Below are 23,429 nucleotides of genomic sequence, written 5' to 3' on the forward strand. Positions count from 1 at the left end.
GAAAGAGAGTCTTCACATTCATCCTCGTCGTCGTTATCCTCTGGCGCTGGGCAGACTTTAGACGATCCCTGTCAAATGGCTAATTCTAAACGAACCAGTCATATAGTTATAGTCATAAGTTCTAGCCATGAAATATAAAAAAAAACAACGGAACATATTTGACCCTTTATTTATGACATTTTCGAAGAAGCGGCGCTTCCCTTTCTGTCTTAGAGCGATCCCCTCTGGTCAAATCTGACACTGTCTGAAAACCTTAAATATCACAGAAGGGTTCACTGAGCAGCACTCGGGGCTCAGAGTTGTACTCGGGCTGTCACAAAATTTATAATGACCCCAGACTTGCACAATACCTTTCATACCGTCGCTGTAAAGCTGTGCTCACGTTTGCATCTCGTCAGAGAAAAGGAGGACAGGTCTTTGCTCTCACTGCTCCAAGGGGAAGTGGTGTCCTTTTTTGAAAACATAGCCTTATTAAAAATGCGTCACAGTTTTACCTCGTAATGTTTTAAGAGTTTATTGTTGCAGGCAAATCTATACATAGTTTTTTGTGACGCTGCTGTGTGGCGGTGGTCGTAGAAACGTCTGGATGTTATGTCACAGTATTGGTCCCTCTGGGGATGTGCTGTTAAAGTATACATGATGATAAAAAAAAGTCAAAGAAACTAATTCTGTTTCATTTTATTTTGGGTTTCCCCTTGTCTCTTAATGCGTGCTGTATCATCTATGATATCTCTACATCTCTGGTTCCTTCCATGTATAGTTTACTTGGAGTTCATCTAAGGCTTGATTGGATTTCAGGGGACTGTCAGGCCTTGATGAATGTGCCGTATGGGCTCTGCTCCAAGCCGAGGCTGTGGAACTGTGAGCACCAAGTAGTTGGGACACAGCGGACATGTCAAAAGACATGATTGGTGGATTAATTAGTATATTTGTTTTGCCCTGGAAACAGAATGTCTTTTGTGTTTTGCGACTTGGAGACGTCGGCTTGTGCTGTGGCAAATTCATTTTTCGCCATTTTACACATGAAATGATGATTTATGTTAATAATCGCAGTGTACAGTCCCACAGGCCGCTGTTGAAGGACAAACCGTTTTGAATCTTGAGTAAATTGGTTCTGCAGAGTTGTTGACCTGCATATGAAAATAGCCAGTAATGTGACATATGGTCGCTGACTTAAAGTTGCTATATTGGGACTGACCATGAGACAATGTGACTCTCGTGTTTATGCAAATGACAATTAATACTGCTGATGTGCTGTTGAAGTTTAAGGGTTATGCAGTCCACTGAAAGGACATATTTTAAAACGTATCTTATATTGTTCTCACCAGTGTTCATGCACGTCCACATCTACCCCCCCCCCCCCCCCCCCCATCAGTCACACCGGATTGCTGTTCTGCCTCGAGTTGTGGACGCACACAGGAACAAATTCCCCAATGTCACCTTTTCTTGTATAAATATGTGTCCTGCTGCATCAAGAACACGGCGTCACACTCTCGGCTCATAAATATCATGTAAAATACACACCTGTCTCCTTAATAACTAGCTCCTTGTGTCATTAAACGCTGTCTTCCATCTTTAAGCATGTAACACTTCTGTCACAGAACCAGAATAACCTGGTCGACCGGTTAATATTTATGGGTTGAACCCTTTAACACCTATCCCTCAAAATGTCCTGTTTTTTTCTTTTTTTTAGCTTATTGTAACTGAATAACTTTCAATATCTGGCAGTTATTTACAATTTACTACATGTTAAAATAGTCTATTAGCAATTTAAAATGAAGAAAAACTAAACTAAAACGTTATTTAAAAAAATCAACAACAGAAAACCCCAAACACTGTAGTTGTACATGAAGAACAGATTTTACATGTTAAATTTAAACATTCACACCTATGGTCAATCTAGAGTGTCCAATTAACCTCTGCATGTTTTTGAGAACTCTGAGAGAACATGCAAACACCATGCAGAAAGGCCTACAGTCAGACCATTCACTATGTGCTGCTTCTTCTTGGAGGACCATGAGGGCAGCTGGTGCCAATCCCAGCTAACATTGTCCAAGAGGCGGGTAAAACCCCCGGACAAACAACCATTCACATTCACAAGTGAAAGATTTAAACTATGGTCAGTTTAAATCTTGAGTTAACCTAACCCCTAAACTTCCAATTGCAACCCCAAGCATGTCTTTGGACTGTGGGAGGAAGCTGGAATAGTCAGAGAAAACCCCACACGCACACATGGCGAGAGCATTCACATCCACACAGGCTGCATCCATATGACACTGAAAAAAAAAACCATAAGCATAAGTTCTGCTCCAGACAAAACCTGTTTTCCAGACGAACCCAGAGCCCTAAAAAGAGAATTTTTAAAACTCTGCTCGCTCAGTGTTCCGTATGAAAACTGCAAGGCTGAGTTTCAGTCTGGACGGAGACCTTCCTTTCACTTCGTTGTCCGTCTCGTAAGAGAAATCGCTGGCCTGTTGATCACCTGAATGATTACTTAATATACGTTTTTATTCCTGTTAGTGTGGATGCAGATCACTCGTTTGCCATTTATTATTACTTTATGGATATGGCACGTTTGCCCCGTAAGATTACACTACAGCACTGACCGCCTGTCATGGCTGCTGCCCGAGGCGATCTACAGGATCAATTATGAAACTTTTTGTAAGGACTATTCACGTGCGCACCCACATTTAGGAACATAGGGTGGAAAAATACCGTTGTTGTGTTGTTGTGTGGAGCTAATAGGCTTTTAGGCTGATTTGACAATGATTTGAATGTCATGAGCATTTGTTAATATTCAAACTACAGTCATAAATAGTCAGTAAAAAAAGAGAATTGATTGTGATGAGGCCACAGTGGGATATCAGTGGGATATAGTGGGATATATCCAGGTGTGAATCATTTTTCCACTTTCCCTTTTTAAAGTGAGAAAAATCCCCTTTCCCCTCACAGGATGACATTGACCCACATATTGAGTTCCTGTCCCACATATGCTGTGTCACACTTGTGTGACATGGAGTACATAAACCCATGATGCCACATTTCATGGCTGCACCATTATATCCAACGGAAAAATCAGCATGTAATTCACAAAGTGGATGGATTTTGTCCCATGACATCTCCCCCCCTTCCCTCCCCCCTCTCTCTCTCTCTATTTCTGCTCCCCCTGCTCATGACGAGTCGCGTGGCTGACACAGTTTACGCCGCCAAATGACACGCTGCTCTAAACACAGCCAGGAAGTCGGAGTGAGTGAGTGAGTGAGCCATCAGTCACATGAGCGAGGAAACACGAGCCTCAGCTGCTCCGACCCCGTGCCGCTCTGCAGGTAGATTTTGCCGCCAAGTGTGGACGGTTTTTGGCAGATCGCACCAAACAACTCACACACAAACAGTAGCGCGGCGGGAAACATCCAAGGACGAGGCGAACCCTGTTCCACTTTCCAACTTCTCCGGGTGAGATGAGTCACGCCCGGCAAACAATGTGTGCCGGATTTGTGCTGTCAGTGCTTACCTCAGGCGCGGAGGCATAGAGCAGACACAAGTTGTTTGACTGACCCACATACTGTGTTTATGTGTCCTGCCACTGAGCTGGTGGAGGGACTTGTGTTTGAAAGGAAACATGCCTGCAAATTTAATAAGCAGGTTGAAATAATAATAAAAATCTATTGTGGAGCTGACAGAGCTGAGGAGGAGCCAAAGACGGATTGATGCTCTTTGTTTGTCTGCAGCAGTGAAAGGTGAAGCCCACACACATTGCGACGACGCTGACGCGATGCCAATACGGCGAGTGGCCTGACACGATTTACCAGTATTTCCACGTTAACCCCGTTCACACGTGGTATGTGTAAAGTTGGTGGCATTGTGGGAATCCAACAGGTTTGTGTAATGGCTTTCCGCCCACCTGTAATCCTTCCCCTGCCTTTATGTCGCTCCCTAAAGCCTTTGATTATAGTTTAAATGAAATTGTTCAACACAAGGGAATCACTTGTTTGACTCACATTTCCGAAAACACTCGTTGGATTCAGGAGTTGCGGGACAAAAGGTTCAAGAAACGCTGCTGTACACGGACCATGAAGAACAGTACAGTTCTCCATCCAGTGCCACCATGGTTTACTTCACCTTCACTCTTCCATTGTGCAAAAATATTAAACGCAACAGCCGTCATCGGAAGTGGCAGCTGTGAGACAGATGTTGTACAAAGAGGAAATTGAGTGTAATTATCGTTTATTAGACTGAATATAAAAATCTGCCACTTGCTTGTCTTAAATGTCAAAATAACAGCGTTCCTTGTGGCGGGGACATTCATTTTAATCCTGTTTGCTCACAAGCTGTTCCCGTGTTCTTAATTGTTTTCCACAATATTCATCCTGTCATTTTTGGAGTTTGCCTCAAGTACAGAATAAAAATACTTCATACATTTCTTACAGGCTGATCAGTTTTGCAACTAAATTAAAGGCAATTCAGGGCTTATTAAAGCAATTCATTTGTAGAGGTCAGATTGTGGCATAATTAATGGGAAAGTAAGGGTACAAGCTGCTTCAAAGAATTCTAAAATCTTGTGAATGAAGTGAATATTTTAAATGGTGTCTGTAAACACTGTAATTTGCCCTCACTCAGTCACCACCTACATGTACATTTACATCTGGAGTCCACACTGCCCTGGAGTTTTTAAGATCCTGAAAATGTACAAATGATGTAGAGCGTAGATTAATTGATTATTAGTCGATTACTAAATTAATCATTAATCGACAGCTATTTTGATTAATCGGTTCAAAGCTTCGAAGTTCGAAGACAAAATAAGGCATTTGAGAACATCATCATTTCCAGGTTTGACAAACACCGCTCGACATCTTTTAAGGTTTTCTCATATTTTATGGACCAAGCGATTAATCGATTAATCGAGAAAATAATCGTTAGTTGCAGCTCTAAAAAAATGCTTGTCCTTTTTTTAGTTTGAAAACATCAAGTTACACTACGAGAACCGGCATGCATGTGTTTTCAGGTGTGTTTCAGATGGACATAAAGACTGTTATACATAAGCAGATTTCTTTTAAGCCAGTACAGATGAATTTACCTTTTTTTTTCCTGTACCTGGAGCATCTTGTTGGACATAACTAAATCAAGATGTTAAAGCCTGCCATTATACAGTTTTTTGTCATGTTTCCATCACTTTCAGCCGGAGCTAAAATGCTTTTTTATTACTAAGAGAAAGCAGACAGAGCAACACAGGATCACATGTTCACCTGAAGCGCTGTTAATAAAGCATGAGCTGTCTTGTCTGTGCCAACTCTCTCCATCACTCACTCATCAGGGGTCGGAGGTCACTCTGTTGGCTGTCTGTCTGGTAGATTTCATTAGACTGATTAAAAGTCCCTGCAAATTGTCGGTGCACTTTTACACCTGGAGTGAAACTGGCCTGCGCCGTGTCATGGTAGCGTTCGCCAAGTAAAGGATCCACGCTCCAGCTGAGAGGTGAGATCATCAGGTTGCACTGCCATGTCATTCCATCTCAAGGTGGAAACGGCTTCCTCACATTTCTCCCCCCCCCCCCCCGTCGCTGTGTTATTTAAAGCGGCCGGTGAGCGTGTGTGAACGCCTGGAGAACCCTCCAGAGGCTCGGCTGTGGTTGTCGCACAGTGTGCCGAGGTGTCACAGAACATCCTCTGACACTTGCTCCTCGTTAAGTACGACTTTGTTCAGACAACTTAGCGTCTTCACTCCGACACCAGTCACTCTCTACGTTTCCCTGCGCGGTGAAGCCGAGCCATAGATGTAGTTCTTCTGTGACATGTCACTCAACTGCTGTCCAAATTAAAATTAGTTTCTGATGATGTAATTGTTATTAATTGTTGGTTATGTCATTGCGCAACTCTCCTTTTTTAACGATCTCTGTTAAAGCTGTGGACACACTATGAGAGGTTTTGCCCGATTTTACCCATGATTCAACTCCAATATCTTTAGAGATGATCTAATTAGTTGGTTAGTTGTTTGTTTGAATTTGGTGCCTGGTGCCATTCTGTGTCTTTCTACCATCCAGCTGAAAGAGAATAAACTCTCAGAATGCTGACAAGGAGATTTGGCCATGTTTTTATCCTCTTCTTTGGACCAGGTTCTTCCATTATTTCTGGCTCAAAGCCCGGGGGTGGCAATTGTGGAGCATGTGCAGGTTTGTCTAGACCAATCTGAGTTAATGCAATCTCAGTCTCACTAAGGGATTTACATGTATTTCAAAAGTCGGTACTAAAACTTTGAGGGAATCGCGAGATGCATAAGTTTGTTTGTTAGGGTGACATTTAAGTGTTTTACTGTCTGCGATGTTTTCAAATTGAACGACTGATTCCATTCTGTGGTATCGTAGAGTACATTTGCTTCGCACTTCAGAGAGCTCTTCCTTCGTTCTTACCCACTTTGGTCTGACGGGGCGTCTCGGCCGCACTGATCCCCTCCCTTTTTGATGTACTGACTGTCCGTCCTTGGGGTGGTTTTGATTGCCTCTTTACTCCCCCTCCTATGTAAGTCAATAGGAGCCAGCCTGCCATCTGTGGGAATTGATACCACTGCTGAATCATACTATTAAAGTGCTCCTCCATCTTTCTTTCCACTGTCTCTGCCCACACCCTCTCGCCCCTCTCGCCCCTGTCAACCCTCCCCTCTCTTTTTCCTGGAGCTTGGCTGAGGGTACGCGTCTTATCTTACTGCTAAAGATGCTAAAGACATTTCTGCCAATCAGGGCTAAGGCCACGCTGAGACTGAAAATAGCGCCTCATTAAGTGGCTTTGGTGTGAATGCTGTCACAGGTACTGGTGAGAATAAACTGGATCATGGAGCTCCACTTTGAAGAAGTTAAAACTCAGATATTAGCACTAAAAGACAGGACTATACTTAACAATAACCTAGAGTTACAACTAATGATATTTTCTTATTTAATTGATTACTTATTTGTGCCAAAGGGTGGGTCAAAATATCAATTTGGTGATGTGTCTTTGCCCTTCCTCGTGCAATATGACAATCGATACACCGATACAAATATCAATAGTTTTAAGGCGTGGTAAAGTAATCAGTCCCTGCCAGTGTCACTCGCTGGGCGTCGCTACTTGATGTCTCCTTGTGGTGGCGCTGCAATGAATGAGGGAAACTTGGGTGCAAGTTACCTGACTGAAGAAGAGGGAGTTTACAGTGGGTCAATAGCGGAGAAAGCTAAGAGATGCTCCATCCATGTTCAATACATAGACTTGGGTTTATGTTAACCCCATAGGGTTGGGTTCTCCATGTTGTGAATAAATAGAGAAATCCTGCACTTTTAAGCGTTGTGTTTTCTTCAGTACAGATATCGTGATGTGTCGCTGTATGATTCTCTTGCAATGTGTTGATTATCACAGAATCGCCGTATCGTGATATTATTGGTATCGTGTATCGTATCATATCGCATGGTACCCTGTGATTTCCGCGTCTGTTTGTGCCATAAAATGTCAAATACTGGTAAATAATAATGTCCTCAAATGTCTCGTTTTGCATCCAAACCAAATGTATTCAGTTTATTGTTATAGAGGAGGTAAACGGTCAAATGTAAGACGCTGAAATCAGTAAACTCTATTTTAAGAAACACTCTAATCAATGAATGGATTTTCACACCAGGTGGTTTGTTTTTTAGGAGTTGAATTAATGCCGTCTGATTTTTGCTCCTGGGTGAAATTTCAAGTAACCAATTAACTGTGCTTCAGAACGTTTTTATGCACAGGAAATGATAAATCGAACGATTTTCACACATCTGAGGTAAAACAAACAACAGAAGCCTGGAGGGTGAAACTGGCAGGGACTGTTGTTTACTTTAGGGCGCCTTAATTTGTTCATTAAAATAATAGTAGTTTGTTTATTAGAGGATGGAGGACGATGTATCACCAAATAGATATTTTGACCCACCCCTATGAAACAAACGAGACACAAGTGCTGTTAACAGTAAAAGTAGCAGGGTTTGTAAAGTGACAGTCGTCGTGGAATCCTACATTTCAGAGTTGGAAATCAGAGCTCAGGGAACGTTCCTTCAACAGAAACCCTGACCTCGCAAAATCCAGAGTTTTGCCTGCAAATGGAATGCACCATATGTCTCTTTCTATTAGGGGGGTGGAGTTGGTGTGTGGGGGTTGATTTTATTGTGTAAAGCACTTTGTGCTGCCCTTTTATACGGACTCAGGTACTGCTCAAATTTGGACGTAGATGTGAGATAAAGTGGACTCATTTGGTCACAGGCTTCCAAACGAGCTCCGAACACAAATGTTTGTTTATTTGTGGGTTTAACGTCGGCTCATAAATGATTCCCCGCTCCTCCCGGTGTCACTTTTCCCAGTTATTCTTAGAGGACAGTTGTGAAAACATCAATAGTGACAACAGAGAAACAGAAGCAGCAGCCCGCCGACACCTCCAGCCTCTAATGGAGATGCAGTGTGAGGGGAGATTTGTGCCACTGCTGACTTGTCACTGGGAAACCAGCAGGCTCATCCTGCTCCTGATTAATGGAGCTGTCCACTGGGCCTCGCAGGGGGAAGAGCAGGGCTGTTTTCCCAGTCACCAAAGCCGCCGTTTATTTGCCTACAACAGATGGACCCCCCGGGGCCCCCCGGCTCATTTGCACCTCCTTTGCCTTATGTGCTCAGCATCCTTCATGCAACACGTTCCTGGCCAGGGTCACCTGACCTACAGGTGACCTCTGTGCCTGTCCACCTTCACAAAGTTACCACACACTCTGGAAAGCAGCAGCTCATTATCTTTGTGTTTGCGGTGCAGACTTTGTTCACAGAAAACTGATCTCATGGTGCCACAGGATTCACATGTGATGCTCCTTCAGAAGCTGTATATTATATCTGTGCAGAACTCTCTTACGTGCTATATTTTATGGTAATAAGAAGCATAAATCTATGCTGCCTCTAAAGGGCAGTCAAATTTAGTCCTGGAGGAAACCGTGTATATCCTATATTTTTACTTTAATATAAATTCTAGAGACACAGTTTGATTTATGTGATTGTATAACCTATTTGAGACTTTTTATAATAATAATAATAATAATTCTGAGCTTCTTAAATGTGAATACTTTGCTCCATATGACAAATAAATGATTAAAACTGAATCATTTTAGTTTGTGGACAAATCAAGACATTTGAGAACTTGATCACAACATTTTATTGAGCAAACAACTGTTTGATTTATTGTGAAATCAATCCTTTGTTGCAGCCATAATATATTCTTTAAATATACACACGCTTTCCAGGCAGCATTAGCCACACTTGTGCTATAATGTTGTTGATGCCAAATTCTGACCCACCATTAGAATATCACTGCAGACTAGGCAGGCAGTGGTTTCCCAAGTTAAACCTAATAAAGAGGATGGTGAGTTATTTGAGTGCATTAAATCTATTCCATTTTTTTGACTAACACCTTTTGCTGAGAAGATTCTACAAGCTTTCCAGACAGTAACAGCTTGGGGTCAATCCAAGTGATGTAAAAGTAGCAATTAAGCTGCCAATTAGACAGTTTTTTGGTTCCAGTCATTCAGCTCTCAAACACAGTCCGCAGCACAATCGGTGTTTCCGTGTGCCAAAAAAATAAAAAAAATTCATTATTTATTTATTTATTTTTGGGACTAAATTGTGCTCTTGTGTTCTTGCAAATCTAATCACCAGATTCTGCCAAGTGAGACAAACGCGGCACCAGACTCTCCCGGCAGCGTCTGTGCTCTGTATTGTCTCATGAGCCTTTCATTCACACAGCAGATTGTCTCCGTCTTTGCCTGAGATTTACGATAAATAACACGTCTCGGGCGAGGACGACCGTTTCGGAAACACACGGTTAATTGTTGCAAATGTACAAGTCAAACTCTTTTGTTTTTTAACTCTTGGATTCTGAGGGTTGGACAAGACTCGTCCTCCTCGTCTCGTCCTCTGTGGTGACTTTGGACTTCTTTTTTTTTTTTTAAGTTCCCCCCTCTTCCTGCTGATGGCGGTTGTTCTTTTCACTATCACAGAGAAGCAGGATGAGAGTTTTTCATTTGCTGCTGATTCACCGCCGATTAGATTGGTGTCCCCGGGTGTGAGATTGTTTGGTTTCACTCTTAACATCGCAGAACAGTATGCGCAGTAGCTGCTTTGACGACAATATATCCAGGAAGGCCTCTAAAATGTTTTATAACTAATTATATACATGTACAGCCTTCTACACTTACACAAGGTTATGGCTAAAGCATTTGTGATGGAATTAACAGCATGTTTAATAATAATAAAAAATAATAATTCTGATAAGTCGACTTTTTGCCGTGTTAATTTCATACAGTGTATGGTTAATTTAAGTTCATCTGGAGGAATGTACTGAGCGCTAATGGGGGTGTTTTCAGAGCACCCCCCTTGTTTTCAGTATTTTGGATCAGTCCAACCCACAGGAGACAGAAAGATTAAAGAATGTCCGGTGGGTTTATTTAATTTAAAATTAGTCCTCATCCAACATCCATGTCAAAGATATATTTACAAAAATAGATGGCGAAAAAAAAAGTAAGCAAAGTTTGCATATCACAGCTCGATGGCATATCATATAAAAACGGTAAGATAACTTGTCGTCGTTATGTTGCTCCGTCCATTTTGAGTACGTGAACATATCAGAATTGGCATATTTCAATGTTTTAGTCTAATAATCATTGATTTGATTTTTATAACTGCAGGCGCACTCGCCCGCAACAACGGCAATAGTATATAGTATGTTTTCGGAAATCATGCGCTATGATATTGTGCAGATGCACGTGATGCAAAATGCTCTCGAAATATCAGTCGACCAAGAATTTCTTTGGTTGATTACAGCCCTACTCATCTGAAGTAACATTAAAGCTCTTTTCATCCTTCTTTGGCTCCGTGAGGCTGTAAAACACCACGTTATTTTGGTTGTTTTATTACAGAAGGAAGCCGCTTAAAAGGCTTTAAGTACAGCAGATTTTCACACTTGTGCCATTTGGCACTCGTTAAGTACAGGTAAATAGATGAATTGACTGTTTCCTGACCCACACCAACCACTCAGTAACTGTGTACAAGGGGAAAACCCTTGTTCCCTTTTTAATAATTTTATTATCTCTTAGCAATGTGATTGTAAATAACCACCGACTGAATTGCGCGCAGAGGCAGTTTGTTAAGAATTAGTCATGTGAGCTTGCAGATTGTCACACAGGCGTTGGTGGCTTTAACATTGACATAGTGCAAAGACAAATACAGTGTCATTTTTTTTACTTCAAATTGTCAGTCGATGACAAACAACACTATCCGATACAAAGAATTGTGTTTAAAATAACACTCTCTTTTAACATAACAGAAGACTGTTGTGCTATTAATTATTTTGCAAATGAGTCATTTAATGCTCATTTTTATTATCGGTTAGTGGTATGTTTTCGATGGCCTGTGACCTTGACTGGCCTTTTGTGTCGGTCTAAGTTCCGCTCGCTGCGTTCGGTAGCGGTTTGGGAAAGGGATTTATCAGCTAAGATGATTTAAAAAAAAAACTTAGCTATACGTCACGCGCCTTTTGTGCGCCTCATTCCTTTGTGACGATGAATGGTATGGTGGCCGCTGATCAAATGCCGTGTTGTCTTTGTCCGTAATGCCCTCACATGGTATTCTACCACCGTTTAATCTTTTTGGGCCCGGGCCAACTCTAAATGCACAGATCGTCTCTTTTCACAGAGACAGCAGTGTCAGCAGGGCTGCGCTTCTCCACTGAGCCCCTGCGCAGACCCCTGGGTCTCTGTCTCCCATGCCCTGAAAAGGAGGTTGAACCTGTGGGGCCGTCGCAGTAAAGTGGTCTGGTACTCATCAGCCAGTGGAGGTGTTTTGTCTATAGCTTTTTTCATTCATTTACTCTCCTGTGTGAGTGTGCCTGTAACATTAAACAAGCAAAGGCCGACATGTAAATATTTAGCCTTCCGCATATAAGAAAGTTCAAAGGCGCTCGCACAAATGAATGGGAGACGTGCCGCAACCTCTGCAACTGAGCGAAAAGAAGCTGAATTAAAACGCCCATAAAGAAACTTCACAGCTCAACCGGCGGTGTTGCTGTGTGAATGGGCAGCAATTAATCACAACCTCTTCTTTAATGCAGAGTAGAGGACAATGGAGTGTGGAGTTTCCCACCGCAGTTGTTGATTAATTCGGTGCCTCACATTTAAGCTCCGCTGTCTTGTAAAGCTTGGTTAGTTATTGGTTATTACTCACGACGATAAACAGGCTGGAATGTGAGCCAGAAAGGGTTATGAGGCTATTGCCGCGGGGTCAGAGGTCATGACTGAGGGTTATGCGAGGTCATCATAGGCACAAGTTTTGTCGCTGTAAAACACAGACTGGTTTTCTGCTGCCCAGACAGTCTAGTAAAAAAGGTTGTGACCCTTTTAAGGTGTTTTGCGACGTGCACAGTTAGTGTTACACAATTAGACGTTAGCTGAGTCTATAATCTCAAGAGTGCACGACACGCCGTTTGATCTTTGCACACTTTTTCATTGTTTTATTTTTTGTTTAATGTGGCGAGACGGTTTGACATAGATACGAGAACAGGATCTTTCCTCTTCTGGATGTTCATTTGTCATGTCATGTTTCAGTTACATGCCTTGGCTGTTTCTGTTTCTTCCTCGGCATGCAGAGCCTCAGCTGCTGTTGCCCTCTAGACACAAAAACTACTCAGAATTCCTTGTGACATTTAGATAAATCAGATGTGGTATCTTCATCAGCATCAGTTGGTTCATGGACGGGTCAACCAGATGACATGGAAAATATCAAAACTGTCAGTAAACCGACCAGGAAGTTCTTGTTTTCTCTTTATACTAACCAATGTATGCAACAGAATTTTCTTTACTAAGCTGTTTCATTGGCCTTCTGGCCTTGTCCCGGTATACAAGCAGTAGCGGAATTGATTTTAATTCGGTGTGTCCACCTCGCTTTACTAGGTAGCAATATGCCCCCATATTAGCTTGTCAGGGTTAGACATTTTCTGGTTGACCTTTAAGAATATTTTTGAATATCCACCTGGGGGCCACACCACTGGTTGCAAAGAGCACGTTGAATGTAAGTCTATGGGAAATTTCAGTTAAATTTTATGTGTGTAGCCCAAAATCACAATCTCAAGGCACTGAACATAGTCGGACAGAAACCTTTATACTATTGTAGAGAGAAGAGAACCCCAACATCAGCATCAGTGGAGAGAAAACAGGAATATATGGTGCAGCCATCTGCCTCGACCGGTTGCGGTGAAAGGAAACGTGGTGGGGGACAGAAATAGGGAAGAGAAAGGGAAAGAAGGAGAGACAGAAGAGAGAAAGACCAGGAGCAGCTATAATGTCATGTATACACATAGTAGCATAGATTGTACTGATATCTACTGCTGCTAATGATAATATTAGTAATACTCAAAACTGGATCTGGATCCTGCAGCCTGCAGGACAGAAAGGGGACAGGAAGGAAAGACACAAAACTAGGGAGGGAAAGGACAAGGTTTATGACATGTAATAAAGAGTGTGAGTTCCCCCAGCAGTCTAGGTCTATAGCAGCATCACTAAGAGATGGTTCTGGTTCCTCTGACTTGGCATCGAACTGTAAACTTTTTTCAAAAAAGGGGGAAAAAAATGCTTCTACTTTCTTCTTATATTTGATGTTAGTAATTTCCTGAGGAGTTAATGTTCTCATTTGCTAGTTTCAGCTGTTCTTCAACAGAAAACAATTTTGTAAATTATTCAACGATAAAAGATTCATTTTTTGTTGTTGTCTACTTCGGTATACCATTTCTATGTCAAAGATTGTGAAACATGCACAAAGGCCAAAGTGTACATAATGCAAGTACTAATTTGATAAGTCCAGTTTTAGATGGACTAACACAATAATAATACACACGTACTGAAAGACAGAGTCCTTCAACGTCATCCGTCTGCATCTGCTCTGATTAAATAAGGAGGCAAGTAGTGGAAAGACCCATCTTAAATCGTTTGGCCTGATTTCCCGGGGAAATATAATGGTGTCATTCTTACAGCAGGAAATAGATCAGCAGGATGCTAATGCGAGACCGGGTTTGTTCCATTAATTGGATTTGTGTGGCATGTTTCTTAATAGCAGGAAAGCGAAGATGAAAGCAGAATAAACAGGGTGAAATTCCGTGAATGTCACTGAGAACAGTCGGTCTTATGTCATCGTGTTAGTGCGTGATGAGTTGTCCTTAGGAATCTCAAGTCTCTTCCTGCCATTTGTACCGTGTCTTTCACGTGTTTCACGCAAATGTACTTGTTTTTGGAGGAAGCCGGTACGACATTGTACAACTTGTACAACATCATGTTAATGTGTGACCGAATGTGACCGAATGGATCATGTGATATTATAACTAATAAAAACATGTCCAAAAGAAGAGCGGATATGGATTCCTCACATGCACGCACATTTTTACATCTTATGACTGACTCTGAAACAAGTGTCTTGATTTCTTCAGTGAAAAATTGCCCCACACTAGTGGATTTTCCAATCTGACCTGATTTTAAAATTATGGGAGACCACGGACTCCTGCTGTAACCAATTTTCAATGCTTTAATCCTGAAAAAGCCCAGACTAGACGATCCAGTCGAGACGCACAGGACCACACACTTGTCGTTTAATCAAACGATTGCAGACAGAAACTCGCGGAATTCAACGTGACTTCAGAATGTAAACAGACATGGAGGCGGACTGTCGGCGGTGTTTTGTCAGCATGTTGCACAATACGTATTAGTCAGCAGTAGTTTTGCATAAGCTTTAATCATCGAAATAAATCCATAATACATTTGACTTCGGTAGTTTGGATCACATAATTCAAACACAAACTGCTCTCGTAACACTTTGTCATTATTCTCATTTGCATGAAGTCGTTTCTGTGGAGGCTTTGTTTCCATTCAACGTTGTGAAATTGGAAATAATTGCAGCTGGATCTGAGCCCATCGCCGTTGCCATGTTTTTATTTAGGGCAGAACGACTATTTTTTACAGCCACTTCTCAAGTCTCTGGGCGTTAGTGTTTGATATTCGAGCGATAAATCAAGTTCGGCGTGTCACCTTAAAATGAATAACCACAATCTTTCACGGGGGAAATGAAAAACATCTCTTTAAGCCTGACAAAACAAACGAATATCTCAGAATGTGCCTGATGTTTCTGAATAATGTTGGAGCTGTCAGGTTGCGTGGAAAGTAAATGCAGATCATCATAAGATTTATGTTGTGAAATCCCTCTACAAGGAAATAAGCATTTATGCATTATGGATTTCCTCTAGTTTGTCCTTCCCTGTATCACCATGGTCACAGTTGCACTCGCCTTCGACGCAGCTCTTGTGACATGTTTTATGAGTTCTGAAAATTGGAATTATGGGCTTTAATCTCTGGGTTTCTCTTGGAATCCCGTGGCTGCCGTGTGTGGGCGAAAATATCCGAAATCTTTAAGTGTCTCATTGTGAGCAGCCTTTCATTCACAGGAATTATGGCTTCAACGTAAGGGAATCGAGCCAAGTTTGTGTCGGAGCTCTTTAATTTGCAGATGTTTCATGAAGGACGATCTGTGTTTTAACCAAGGCCATTTTGGCATCATAAGTTCTCCAGTTTGAATGCTCCTGTCTCAATCCTCTTTGTCCTCAGTCCTTTAGAGGGGGAAAAAAATGGGTGCCCATTCATTCTGGATCTGCACCTGTTGAACAGAGTCTACGTCTTCCCCATTTTACATCTAGAATTTACGGCCCTCAGCTGGAGGGACGACCTTTCACTCGGCCTCTATGAGAGAGCTGTGGCAGCTGCAATGACTTCACGGACTCCTCATGCAAAAGAAAAAAGGAGCGCGATAGAGGCGGAGCGAGCGCTCGCTCCACCTTGAACCTGATAGTAGCCTGATTTGATATGGTGCTGCCATCAGCTGCTCGTTTTTATCTCATTGATCCGTCTTTTTTTCATATTATTAAATGGGTGCAATCACTTCTCCATGGGGTCTTTAATTAAGCTATTCATAGGACTCCCAGAGAGGCAGGAAAAGCCGGCTGAAATGTCCCGTTTTTCACGTGTGGTCCTTGGCAACTGAAAAATTGTCTCTCTCTCCTTTTTTTTACGAGGCTAGCAGCTGTGTTAAAAGAAACGTTAGCAATGCTGACTCACTGCATAGAGTGGCTGAAAAGACTGAGCCAATTTATTTCTGGTTTGGCAGCGAAAGAAGCATGTAGCACACTTTCACTGGATAACAGTGTCTCAGTATGAAGAGAAGCCTCGGCTTTGTAAATGCAGGATTTTGAGGAAGTGCCCTATTACTGGAGGCAGCTCCTGCTGCCTGCTGGCTTTCCTCTGAAGCAGCTGTTGGTCACTGTGTCAGTGAGTAAATCCCTGAAATACACAGTTTGATAATGAGCCTGCATCTCTGGAGGAAAGCCTGGCCCTGAACTCGGCATCAAGTGACGAGGATCCCCTGCTGCATCTGGAGATTATTTCAGATCTGAGTTTTATGTGCGTCACACAAAATCCATAAACGGGATACTCATCTGCAGTGTGCAATGTCTGGTTTTCCTGTTTACTCAATTGTTTCTGACTAAGTGTGAATGGATCTTCTGATCTCACCCTGGTGGTCTTTCAAAGCCGGAACAATCCGGGTCAGACCTTTAACCTCCCCCCCAGGATTCTTCCTGCCCACTGTTGACCTCAGATTTGTCGGGAGGTTTTTGGTTAATGAGCTTGTGCTTGATGAGAGATGTGTCGCAGCTCGTCGTCGGGAGTTGCGAGCTCCGTCACTGCTGCACATTCCAGCTGGCTTGTATTACAGCTGAGACATGAAGCAGCTGGAGTTCAACAAGTTTAGTAACTGGTGACTCAAAGGTGCTGACGTTGCTTTCATTGAACTAGTTAGAAGCAGCTCACTGCAGCTCTCATGTCCAGGGCCAAACCCTTTTGCCCCGTCAGTGCTCTGGAGATACTGGAGTGTCCCATCTCTTCTACTGGATGACATCTGTTTCTCTGCATTTCTCTACTTTGTTTACTTGTGAGAAGTAATATGTATAAAAATGTCATTCATACGTTCATTCATCTTCTACCACTTTATCCTCCATGAGGGTCGTGAGAGGGCGCTGGTGCCAATCCCGGCTGACATAGGGCGAAAGGTGGGGTCACCAGTCAATTTAGATAATCCAATTTGCCTAATCCCCAAATCTGCATGTTTTTGGATTGTGGGAGGAAACAGGAGAACCCAAACACCCCCCCCCCCCCACACACACACACAGGGAGAACATTCAAACTCCATGCAGAGTGGGCCTTGTGCTTTAATTTGATTTTGAACTCGCCCAGTTGACGGGTTTTGGATCTGTCGATGTTTGAATTTCCATTTCACTCGGAGTGCTTTAACAACTTCTAGTTAATTGGCGGTTGCCAACTGTGTGTGTTCACACAGAATGAGATCAAAATCTGTCATACATGCAAATTCATAGCAAAAACGTGTCACGCGTGCCACTTGCGTTGGGCCATTGATGCCAAAAGAGCGTCGGACATTCAAGTCAAATGTCGTGAGTTGGAATATTTCAATTTCATCGTAATGATGGCCAATAAGCGACAACATTTTACCATCATTGTGTTTCTGGAAATTGCGTCACTTTTTACTGATACATTTTAGCTTGTGCCTCAAAAGTGGTTGAAGCGCGGCTTCCAGCAAATGTGGTGTGTTATGTGCAATAGATGCGGCACAACAAATCTCAACAAAAGACGGAGACAGATGGAGCCTTTTGTCCGTACTTTGCGTTCATTTCGAATCAAAAGGCGCACGGAGGTATGTTAGGGTAGTGAGGGAGATAATGACGGACGTAAAAACGGGCGGAAATGGAGTATTAATGGGCTTTAATGGGTCGTCAGACATTTACAACACAAAGGCACTGATGATTACTTTGCATTAAACAGAAATATCATACAGATGTTTGAGTCACCCTATAGATTATTATAGGCTACATTTCAGAGATCACTTAATTTCCTTCTGAAACCATCATGGGTTTAATCTTTCCATTATGCTCACATTAAACGTAATGTGTAGTAGTTTTCACTGTTAACTTTCATGTCCTTGAAGTGGTCAGTAAAGTAGGTGTTTTAAACCTCTCTGTTGCCGTGACAACCGTACAAATGGTCCGTGTTTTGTTGGCATGTAAATACAGCACAGTGAAACTGTGAATGGGACAGGCGTTAGTCCACGTCTTATCAGCAGTTTATCTTCTGTATGTTTTGAAAACCTCTGAACCCTGAATTTCAATTTTTTTTAAACCGAGAATGAGATAAGCTGTGATTTGATTTGATGCTGGATCGAGTGAAGCGTCGAAAGCGTCGCCTCTAATACGGAGAGATCCTGCTGCTGTCATGGCTGAGTTTCTGTGGACGGCGGCCAGCCGCTGCCCTCTGTGACCTAATGTAGACGAGACAATCCCTTCCAGCTCCGTTGTTGAAGTGACTGACCTGATTTAATCAACATCAGGTGAAATGGGATTTCCCCCAGTGAACCAAAGTCACCGTGGGAAACGTCATACAACCTCTCCTGCGTGCCTCAGTGTTTTAGCAGCACTGGCTTTGCTTGAATGCTTATCATGTATAAATACAAGTGCTGCATAAAAGAGAGCTGAGTACACAGGCAGGTTTAGATGTGAGTATGCAACGCCTGCTTTTCCATGAGCCCCACTGCTGCTGCTGCTGCTGCTGCTGCACGCTGTAAAAGTGCATGTGATCTCAGGGCCAGTTTTAGCCGCGGCGCGCTCGGATACGGAATCTCCACAAATAGGGAGCGATCACGTGAGGAGGCACGGTGCCAGTTAGGTCATAACCTCGCCCACATTCCATTTAATACTCTGTCAGCCCCCTGGAAATACATTTTCACTGACACGTGGCGTTCCTGCTTTTATAGCCACTCAGCCGCCCAAGAATCAACCTCTGTATGAACCATAGTGACCTTCTACCACACATGGGACGATGTTGGACAAGCAGGAGGGTTCCTCTGACGCTTGATTCTGCTGTATGCCACTGTTTAAAATGGATTTATTTAAAGGGACTGACCATCAATCTCTTTACATGTGTGGGTCGAGAACAACTGGAAACCGGTCATGACGTCGCTCATAAGAATCTGAAGCGTCCAGATTTTGGCCCGCGCCATGTTGAGGTCACCTCCAGCCAGGTTCCTATTGGACAATACCAGCTGTCAATCACACTGGCGTCCACTCCTATTATGTGTCATACTTTATTTTTCTCTACATTTCCTCCACAGTGAAGGTCATGGGTCACCGGAGCAAATCCCAGCTGACAAATTTCGAGTTTTTCTATTAACTTCTGCATGTTTCTAGACTGTGGGAGTAAACCAGAGAACCTGGAGAAAACCCCCACACACACAGGGAGAACATGCAAAGTCGATGCAACCCGGGGGTTTTTGCAGCCACTACACTGCCATGGTGGCCCCTAAATTGGAACAACTTTGACATAAAATTGACATTGTAATTCTTTTTTTTTTTTTATCATAGGGAGCAAAGAAACCAGAAAAAAATTGAATTATTAAAAAAAACAAAACACACTCAAACTGATTTAAATGTAAACGGTTTAGTTTATACTTTTTTTTTTCTTAAATATTTAAGTATACTGGTGTAAAATGCAGATTCTGTCATTTTATTATTGTCAAACTGCAATATTTTATCAGCTAGAGTTAAAATGGTATGAAAGAATACTGACCAGAGAATAAATATTGGCGTCCTATATCAGCCGTCAACCTTATTGTCTCATATCAGTGAGTCTGGACCAGAGTCTCCATTGCCTCGAAAACCAAGACTGCATTGGTTAAAAACTCAGTGTTGATGTCCCCCCACACAGCCCATAACTTGATGACAGAATTATCTCATCTGCTTAAAAGTCCCCAGTGAGACATGTGATAGGTTCTATTATTGTGGCAAACACCTTTTTTCCACTTCAGCAAATGAGGCAAAGCCTTCTGGTGAAGCTGCTTGAACCTTTTAACAACCTACTCACTCACGAGAAGCCTCAACACCCTCATCATATGACGAATGTTGTTTTGCATTCCTGCCTGAGTTTCCCCAACAAAACACACACACACACACACACTGACAGCTTTAGGTGCAGTGACAGGAAGTGGAGGAGGATTTAAGCAGTAACTCTGAAAACTCCAGCTGTCCATTTGAGGTGCTGTTTCTTTGAAATGTTGTCCATGGCTCTTTTTCTTTTTTCACGGCCAAGATTTACTGTAATTGTGGTCCAGGGTCTTCATGTGAAGAGCGTTCAATCACCAATTTCATCAATGTGTTTTCATCACTAACTTCAGCCGTAGCTTTAGTCTCGACATGTATCCCAGATATGCAAAGTTGGATATTTAGTTTTACTTAAATTTACTATTGTTCCATGCGGCAAAATGTCTATAATTCAGCTTTAAGGCTCCTTTTTTTAAAAAAAAGTCCAGTCTATTAAAAATAGATAGAAGCTTCAATAAGTAAAATAAGAAAATACAGTTGTTACAAACTTCTGAACAAGCTAAACCTAATCAAAGGTTATGTCCACGTTAATAAATCGTATCTTTTATTCAAAACACTATAGCCATAATGGCTTAATGTGATCAGTGGCTAATATTGGTTATGTTCAATTTTGTACTTTTGTGTTATTAATCCTAATGTGTCAGTGCCAATAATTTAATTTAAACTCATACATTCATGGTTAAACTTTAAAGCTAAACTGTAAAAAATAAAATAAAATAAATGACCCATAAAATACAGCACGAGGCAGTGATGGAGAACAAATAACATATTTATTTATATTTTTGGAGTTGTGGCGTCACTGAAACTGAAGACGTATTATGCAGTGCATTCCCCTGTTATTTCCCCCGGGATGCATAACTTAAAAAGTTAAGAACGGATGCACATGAAATTTTGCGAGGATGAAGGTTAACATAACGAGCGCCATTCCAAATTTCCCTACTGTTAATTCTGTACTGACTCTCCCCCTCCCTTATTATCTTATTCTTATGTGTATGAGCTTCTTTAGATTGTTTCTGAGTTTAAGACAAGGCGTGAGGTCCCATTATCTGGGTGTGTTATTGTTCAAAAGTCTGATTTTGTTTTCTCTGCTTTGTCCTTTCTCCGTCATCTTCCTCCTCTTGCTCTGAACCCTTAAATCAGATAAACCTGCGTGTGTGTGTGTGTGTGTGCGAACTGTGACAAAGATAAGGCCCATATTATGGTCCGCCGTTGTCCGTTTCACTGCAAATTCACAAACCAGCGCTCTCCCAGCTCATAATGAAAGGGCTGTCTCATTTGCAGAGCTGAAAGTTGCATTATGAAACGAGAGTTTTCTGTCAAACAGTCATAGCCGGAGTGAGTGTGTCATGTTCTTGTTTTGTTTTGTAGGGTTGGCGCTGCAGACCCCCTGATGCTGCGGATGCGGCAGATGCTGCTGCTGGACTCCAAGACAAGTGCAGATATTGATCTGCATAATGAGGAGGCAAAGGTGGAAGCAGCCGGTGTCGGATTCGGTTTCCCTGCATCCATTAAGATGCGGTGGAATTGAATGGACACACATACACACACACACACACACTTAGACATGCACATGACATGGTTTTTAATACTATCTACTTCCCCCTTTCTGTTTGAGGACACAGATACACCCTGAATGGGCCCCCGTGGTCCTTCACACTGTGGTTGGGAAGTACCTAGTTTTACAACTGTCATGCTGCAGTGCTCTTAAAGGCGCAGCCGATCACGCCGAGCACTTTCCACTCACCTTAACAAGGGGGTCAAGTTGTTGAGCTTAACTGAAATCACCTTAAAGGAGATGATATTCATTTGTCATGTTGTGAATGGAAATAAAATGTGTTTTACTTGTAATAAAGCTCGTTTAAAGCTAGGGTCTGTAAGTCTAGACCACAGTACAGAAAACAGACCGCAGTTGCAAGTGACACAGTTTTGGATTTGACTTGGTTTTCGGTGGTGTGGCTCCCGTGAGTAGCTGGGTTTGTTCACTCTGGAGCTGGGTCATACTTTCCGTGTCTGCAGAGAGCTGCTTTGTATTTCAGCATGCGCGTACATGGCTGCAGTCCCGTTCGTACTCAAATCAGGGTCTGTGTCGGCCATTGCATTCCAGTAGTGATGATCTCGCTCGCTACTTTTTACTACGTTGGGGTAGCGGTGGACGTGCTCGCATAACTTCACGCTAGTGTCCATGGTTACTGTGCATGCTCCACGCCCTGAAAGTGCTTGAACTCTACGCAAGAAAGAAGTTAAGTTGATATATTTGTTTGTTACGACGCCACCTACTGTTTCATGCCCCACGTTGCTTGATGTACTAGGCCTACGCAGAGCGAATGTGGAGTAAATGACGTGATGCCTGGGAAATGAAAATTCCTAGATCGCTGGCTCACCGAAGAAAATGATGAAGACTAACTTTGACCGAGATCCCGAGGACAGTCGCATGATCAGATCAATGAAAGAGAACGCCATGGGTGAAATCTTAAACTGACAGCACATTTTGTCCTTGATTTTGAGGGAATTGGTCCTGGAAAGTGCTTGAAAGGTCCTTGAATTTGTTGTCAACCAAAGTGAGGGAACCTCGCTGACAGCTGCCACACAGAATAATACATCCCACCCGCTCCTCTTAGAACTAGAATCAGAAGTCGTCGTCTGTAGTGACGCTGCCATTTATTTCATGACTTCTTGAGCGGTACATCAGACGATTATTCACTGTGGTCCAAATGAAATTATATGATTAGGTGAAAAAGGACAGACCCTAGCTTTAAGTTGTGTTCCTGGTCAAATTCCCACAGCTTGCACATTTACAGCACTTTTCCAAATGACTTGTACTGTATTTTTATTTGAATACATCATGCATTTTCTGTTTTGTGGCATCTGAATAAAATGTTCTGCCTGACAGATGTTTACACTGTGTGTGTGTGTGTGTGTTGTTTTTTTTTTCCTCAGATTTTCCAACCAAGTGAGTCAATGTGTGCTCACTACACTGAAGCTGGCCCTGTCTGCTCTGCATCACTGCCTCCTGTTTACACCTGCAGAGAGTGAAAGTGTGTAATCTGAACACGAGCCTCCTCACACTATTCACAAGGGTCATTTGGAGCACATAAGCCGCCGTATTTGCACTTGTTACAAAACCCCTAACGTTAAGACACGGGTATTGATTAATGAATGAGGTGTTGGCCCTGCGGACTTCGCAGTAATCAAACAGCTGGACATAATTCAGTCGTGACTCACAGCGGATTTAAGTCAGGGAAGTTATTTGACAACTGTTGGTGCAGTAAAAAAGTGAGGAAACACAATGAAGGACAAGCCTGATTCAATACGTGGGTTACACCATCGTAGATTTGTTTGATAACGTTAAAGCTTTTAGTCGCCGCGGTCATTAATGACAACTG

General features: G+C 42.4%; 1 long non-coding RNA gene across 4 annotated transcripts in view; it reads left to right on the forward strand.

Annotated features, from left to right (window-relative positions):
* LOC131467646 (uncharacterized) overlaps nt 1-23,429 on the forward strand; it is an 83,992-nt gene that overhangs the window by 2,164 nt on the left and 58,399 nt on the right. For all 4 annotated transcript variants that reach the window (XR_009241525.1, XR_009241524.1, XR_009241526.1 and 1 more), the window contains exons 2-3: nt 21,415-21,514; nt 22,984-23,081. This is a non-coding gene — a long non-coding RNA (uncharacterized LOC131467646). The remainder of the gene's footprint in view (nt 1-21,414; nt 21,515-22,983; nt 23,082-23,429) is intronic.

Source organism: Solea solea, chromosome 1 (assembly GCF_958295425.1).
Source record: "Solea solea chromosome 1, fSolSol10.1, whole genome shotgun sequence".
NCBI classification, from domain to species: Eukaryota; Metazoa; Chordata; class Actinopteri; order Pleuronectiformes; family Soleidae; genus Solea; species Solea solea.